Genomic DNA, 7,445 nt, shown 5'->3' with positions numbered 1-7,445 from the left:
AAGGGTTTCTAAAACAAAATCTTTCTTTTCCCCCTCTTCCAAATCACCAAGTGTAAGAAACATGTGTTGGATTATAGGATTGGGATTAACAAATTTAGTTTCCAACAAGCGGACTAAAGCAGCAGCAGCAATTTCATAAGTAGGAGCAAGTTCTACCAAGTGTCTATCTTCAAAATCTTCAACGGTACTAACATGGGTGAAAAATTCTTCTATATTGTTCCTCCCAATTATAGACCCTTGTCCTACCGGTATGTTCTTTGTGGTAAAATTAAAAGGAAACATGATGAATTAAGTAAAGTAAATGCAAGTAACTAATTTTTTTGTGTTTTTTGATATAGCAAACAAGACAGTAAATAAAGTAAAGCTAGCAACTAATTTTTTTTGTGTTTTGATATAATGCAGCAAACAAAGTAGTAAATAAAATAAAGCAAGACAAAAACAAAGTAAAGAGATTGAGAAGTGGAGACTCCCCTTGCAGCGTGTCTTGATCTCCCCGGCAATGGCGCCAGAAATTTGCTTGATGCGTGTAGTTGACACGTCCGTTGGGAACCCCAAGAGGAAGGTGTGATGCGCACAGCGGCAAGTTTCCCTCAGTTAGAAACCAAGGTTTAATCGAACCAGTAGGAGTCAAGAAGCACGTTGAAGGTTGATGGCGGCGGGATGTAGTGCGGCGCAACACCGGAGATTCCGGCGCCAACGTGGAACCTGCACAACACAACCAAAGTACTTTGCCCCAACGAAACGGTGAGGTTGTCAATCTCACCGGCTTGCTGTAACAAAGGATTAACCGTATTGTGTGGAAGATGATTGTTTGCGAGAGAAAATAGTAAAAACAAGTATTGGAGCAGATTTGTATTTCAAGTATTAAAAGAATGGACCGGGGTCCACGAGTTCACTAGAGGTGTCTCTCCCATAAGATAAAAGCATGTTGGGTGAACAAATTACAGTCGGGCAATTGACAAATAGAGAGGGCATAACAATGCACATGCATGACATGATAAGTATAGTGAGATTTAATTGGGCATTACGACAAAGTACATAGACCGCCATCCAACTCGCATCTATGCCTAAAAAGTCCACCTTCGAGGTTATCATCCGAACCCCTTCCAGGTATTAAGTTGCAAAGCAACGGACAATTGCATTAAGTATGGTGCGTAATGTAATCAACAACTACATCCTCGGACATAGCGCCAATGTTTTATCCCTAGTGGCAACGAGCACAACACAACCTTAGAACTTTCTCGTCATCTGTCCCAGGTGTCAATGCAGGCATGAACCCACTATCGAGCATAAATACTCCCTCTTGGAGTTAAAAGTAAAAACTTGGCCAGAGCCTCTACTAGAAACGGAGAGCATGCAAGATCATAAACAACACATATGTAATAACTTGATAATTAACATGACATGGTATTCTCTATCCATCGGATCCCGACAAACACAACATATAGAATTACGAGATAGATGATCTTGATCATGTTAGGCAGCTCACAAGATCCAACAATGAAGCACAATGAGGAGAAGACAACCATCTAGCTACTGCTATGGACCCATAGTCCAGGGGTGAACTACTCACTCATCACTCCGGAGGCGACCATGGCGGTGTAGAGTCCTCCGGGAGATGAATCCCCTCTCCGGCAGGGTGCCGGAGGAGATCTCCAGAATCCCCCGAGATGGGATCGGCGGCGGCGGCGTCTCAGTAAGGTTTTCCGTATCGTGGTTTTTTTTCGCATCAGGGGTTTCGCGACGGAGGCTTTAAGTAGGCGGAAGGGCAGAGTCGGGGGCCAGACGAGGGGGCCACACCATAGGGCGGCGCGGGCCCCCCCTGGGCCGCGCCGCCTTGTGGTGTCGCCACCTCGTGGCCCCACTTCGTGTGTTCTTCGGTATTCTGGAAGCTCCGTGGAAAAATAGGCCCCTGGGTCTTTGTTTCGTCCAATTCCGAGAATATTTCGTTACTAGGATTTCTGAAACCAAAAACAGCGAGAAAACGAGAACCGGCACTTCGGCATCTTGTTAATAGGTTAGTTCCAGAAAATGCACGAATATGACATAAAGTGTGCATAAAACATGTAGGTATCATCAATAATATGGCATAGAACATAAGAAATTATCGATACGTCGGAGACGTATCAAGAATCAATCTCTTGGTGAGCCGCGGCAGCTATCTTGACTGCGCCATCCAGTTTGGAGGAGGAAGATTCGACTTCTCTTTGCAGCCGAACTTTGTCAGCCTCTAGAGAAGTGAATTGGGAGGCGAAAATCTCCAGAGAAGAGATAACGCCACGCAAGTCCTTAAGAAAGAAAGAAAAACAATTAAACAAGGCAGGCTCCAAGAAATTTGTATTAAGATCAGAAGAGGACTTACAGAAAAAGGAGCCGCAGTAGCAGCCGTTAGAGAAATATCCTTCCCTTTGGAGAGGGAAGACGCAGTCGATGCTTGGGCCATGGGGGCAGCCTTAGGAGCCGAAGCTTCGGAAGCCACCACGACCGGCAAAACGGCATCAGACTTGGCCTTTTTAGGGGGAGGCTCGATAAAGCCCTCCTCACTGCAAAAGTAAACATTCAACTGTGATTACAACAGGAGTATGAAAGGTAAAAAAGGCACAGTATAGCTTTCAGGAAGGAACTACTTACATGTCGAAGAGATCATCTTCATCGGCAAAGCAGCCGGTTGATCTCTTCGCGGAGAAGCTCCGACCCCATCCGCAGTCGCAACAACAAAAGTATCACGATCGGTGTCGACGTTACGCATCGATTCATCTGCGATACAAGTGTTATCGGGCTGAGGAGGGAAGATCAGCTTGGGCAACTTCAAGATTCATTGGACCATTATATTCATCCTCCGAACTCTGTTTGATCGATGGTGTGAAAATCTACGGGGATTGAGGAGCCTTTCCCCTCAGAAGTATCATCCGGTGAATCACGTGTATTTTCAGAAGCCATAGGGATCTGGCAAAGAAAAATGACAAGTAAGAACAAAGGTAATCATGTCGGCTAAGCAAGGAGCTACAATAAGAGATGTGAAAAAAAGGAAAATACCCCTGATGGTGGATGATCAACGTCAAGGGGATCATAGGAAGAGATCAGCGGAATCGAATCTTCCTGGTTGAAGGAAGTAAGACGACGAACTTCATCAAGCAACTCTTTTTCTGATAGATCGGCAGCATTAATCCTGGTCTCATCCTTTGGACCTGAGTACAACCACATCGGGTGAACTCGGCCATGATCGGTTGGATTCGGCGCTTCAGGAAAACTGCTGCCACCTCCGTACCAATCATAGTTTGGCCGTCAGCCTCTTTGATTTGAAGGAATTTGGCAAACAATTCTTCGGCTGAGGCCCTTTCGTCGGTTGAGAGGATGTTCTTCCAAGAGTCCTTGGGTTTGGCTTCAGAAACGTCGGCATAGCAGGGGAGTCGACATTCGGGTGACGAGGAATCTTTAACGTAAAACCACTTCAACCTCCATCCTTGCATGGACTCTCTCATTGGGAAATTAAAGTAATTAACTTCTGAGCGAGCAACAAAACCTACTCCTCCGGTGACAAAGTGCCCATTACTACTGCTGTATCTTTTCACATAGAAGATCTTCTTCCACAGCCCGAAATGAGGCTCAATACCCAAAAACGCCTCGCAAAGGGTGATGAACACAGCAACATGGAGGATCGAATTGGGGGTAAGTTGCCATAATTGAATTTCATACGTCCGCAAGAGATGGAGGAGGAATCCATGAGTGGGGAGCGAAAGGCCTCGATGAAGAAAAGATAAGAACATCACAGAAAATCCAGCAGGAGGATCAGGCCGAGAGATCGCACCTGGAAGGATCACATCTCCCGCATCGGAGGATATCAATCCTAGGCTTCGAGACCTCTTTTCGTCACGCTTGGTGACGGTTGAAGCTACCCAATCCCCGGGTTTGACCATCGAGCCCGACGGCGCTGGCGGCGCCGGAGTTGGGGGAGGGCCGTTCGGAGCGCTCCCCTTCGGAAGGGAAGAAGAGGACTTGGCAGCGGCACCTTCGCTGGTGGAGCTAGCAGCGGCGGTGGTATTCCTTTTCTTCACCATCGCGAGATCTGAGGAAGATTGAAACTGTGGCGGCGGCGCAACAATGGCGGAAGAAGGAAGAAGAGGGAGAATGAGGAGATGCTGCGGGAACAGTGGAGAAAATTGAGAACTTTGAGGAAAAGTTAGAGTAAGCACGTGGCGCTTAAGGATGGGTAAGAACTGACGGCCCACTACGCCCACGATTGCGCGAAAATCGAGGAGCCACCTCGGTCGTTACGCGTATAGTGGTCAAGCCCTAAAACATTGATTGAGCAGGGCTAGGGCTAGCTCGTCATGATGAACCCGTCAAATCAACCTGCAACAGTTACACGTCATCAATGACGTCATGATTTGGAAGCCCCTTGGAAGCATTCGAAGGAGGCATAAAAAGTCATCGGATGAAGGATTTGAGTCCACGCACGGATTGCAAGCATCCGTACCTAGACTCGGGGGCTACTCCCATCGGGAGCGCTGACGCGCACCCGATAAAATGAGGACTCGACGGAATGAGCAGTCCAAGGAAGAAGGTTTGAGTCAACACTCGGTTGCAAAGCGCTCGCACCCAGACACTCGGGGGCTGTTACTCCCATCGGGAGCTCGTGATGCATACCTGAGAGAAATTTTTTGCACTCCAGGATCATGCCCGGGGACTTGATTCTGTGTAGGGTAACGGTGTTTTGCCATCGGCAGTTAACCAAACAACAGTTGGGCACGTTACTCACTATCCTTTGCATAAAGAAAATATATCAGATGACTTATGAAGATCTCGGCAGAAGAAAGTATTCAAGTAGTACAACTTGAGTCTATGCACGGATTGCAAGCATCCGTACCTAGACTCGGGGGCTACTCCCATCGGGAGCGCTGATGCGCACCCGATAAAAAGAAGATGAAGCATAATCAAGATGAGCAAGAGCAATGAAGGAGAAGAATGTCAAGAGAAAACATGCATTAGTCTCTACCCGAATTATCTTCGGCTAGACACTCGGGGGCTACTGACGTGGGTATTACCCTTCGGGTAACCAGTATTGCCCTATCTGGTATTGACAAGTTGGAGGCCCATGAAGATACCTGGAGATGAGATGGGCCACTAGGTCGGTGCATCAGGAGATTCCTTGACGGGCAAGACAAGGAAGCAAGCAAACAAGGAAAGATTAGATCTAAAACTACTGTAAACCTAGTCGTCTTTGGTTAGGACCCTTGAGACCTGGCCTCCTATATAAAGGCCAGGAGAGGGGCTGCCGAGGAACACAATCAACCTTAGCGACAATAGCCAGCAGAAGCTTAGAGCTAGGTTACCTTAGCAACTAGCATCTCGACGAGATCACAGCCGAACTATTCGGAACCCCATTGTAACCTGTTTTCATCATAATCAAAGAACAGACAGGCAGGACGTAAGGGTTTTACCTCATCGAGGGCCCCGAACCTGGGTAAATCGCTCTCCCCGCTTGTCTGTGTACCGATGTCGCGTGTCAGCTTGCAGGATTCCGTCAACCCTAAGCCCCTATCGGAGGGCATTGCCGAGGAGCACCCTCGACATATGGTTTACTTTGTGATCAAATAAATGATTTGTGAACAAAGGATTGATTTTGAACAATGATAAATCAACTACAAACAAAGAAGTTATGATGGGCCCTGACTCCGTTAAAATGGCTATACGCCATGAAATCCAAGATCGATGAATACTTTTTGAAAGTAAATGGATCTATAAAATTGATGGACTTGGATGGAATATCCTTGAATAAGCTCGACTTATCGAAAAGTAGTTTACGACAAAGTTCAAAAAGTTGACTACGATAAGATTAGATCTTTCATAGCGATGCTTATAGTCTATGTGGATTATTCTAGTAATCGCTACATATTTCTTTTATGAGATATGCTAGTAGGATGGCAAAATACATTACTTAACAAAAGTGTGTATTAAAGGTGTATACAAGATACAACCAAGAGTTTTGCTAGTCCATGGAATACTAGATAGGTATACGAACTTCAATTGGATGAAGTGAGTATCACGGAGTTGGAATCTTCACCGGATGAAATAATCAAAGAATTTTTTGATTTCATCAGAAACGATGAAGATGCTTGCATTTGCAAGAAATTAAGTGGGAGCTACTTGAGACATATTTATAATACTTTATGTAGATACATATAGTTGGTTATAAATGATGTAATTATATACTTGATTATAAAAGGTTTCATTGAGAATTAACTTCGATGAAAGGATATGGACTGAAACATATTTAGTGTCAAGATCTATGAAGATAGATTGAGACACATAATAAGTTTAAGTCAAAGTACATAGAATGGATATTGAAGTAGTTCAATATAGAAATATTAAGAAAATGTTCTTGTCATGTGAAGGTTTAACAAGACTTGAGTGTATCTGACACTCAATGAGTAAAAACACATGAGTGATTTTAGATCACAATTAATATGTACACAATCAGATGTCCTGAGCTCTAAAAAGTTAGGAGCATATACCAGAATGATTCATGTGATGATCATTGACAAACAGTAAGAATATTCATGTGTGCTTTAGAAGAACTAAGGATATATATATAGTTTTATATGGGTAATGACAAACAAAATTGCTATAAAGTGTTGCACCGATATTAGTTTGGTCACATATAAAAAAATAAATTTCAATCTAAATTAGGCTAAGTGTTATTAAAAAGGTAGCACAATGCTAGATTTAGAAGAGTTCTAAATATCGTGACGGATTCTATAAAAGAAGACAGAGTATGTCATTGTTTTGACAATGATTGAGGATGTTGAGTCAAGAAGTTCTTTGAGAACTTAGTGTAGTTCCGATAGTGTCAGAACTTTGAAGCTATATTGTGTATGACAATATTAGTGACATATTTCAGACCGCGGAATTAAGGTTCCACCAGAAGACCAAACATATTTAATGCCGACTCATTTGGAAAATGAGTGATGCGTGAAGACGCAAATGAATTGCAAAATACATACGTTTCTGAGTGTGTCAGAACCGTTGACTAAAACCTCTCCCGTGAGCAAAACATGATAAAGCACCAGAAGGCCAAGGTGGTATACACTACAAGAAAAGTTCTGATAGACAACATCTCAAAATCGTCCGCTAAGGGGTATTTTTCGTCGCCTATGGGCCTAACCCGACGATATGGGTTCTGTTGTGGAAACTGCGTCAGGCAAAGTCCTACGACGATTTTTCGGTCCGTCGCGCTTGGGCGCCCTTCCGCCACGGAAAATCGGACCGTTGCACAAGTGTTTCCGGGAGCCCGTTGACTCGCCGACGTCATGCAAGCCGACACGTGGCGTACGCGCGTTAGCGGCGGTTAACGGCGTTAACCGGCTGAAACCCCGTGGTAGATGGTAGGCCCACACGAGGCCTGCCACGTCTTAAGTGGGCCGGCCCATTAAGTTTGCGGGCCG

The sequence above is a fragment of the Lolium rigidum genome, chromosome 6 (genome assembly GCF_022539505.1).
Source record: "Lolium rigidum isolate FL_2022 chromosome 6, APGP_CSIRO_Lrig_0.1, whole genome shotgun sequence".
Taxonomy (NCBI): Eukaryota; Viridiplantae; Streptophyta; class Magnoliopsida; order Poales; family Poaceae; genus Lolium; species Lolium rigidum.
Note: the sequence above shows the minus strand (reverse complement) of the source record.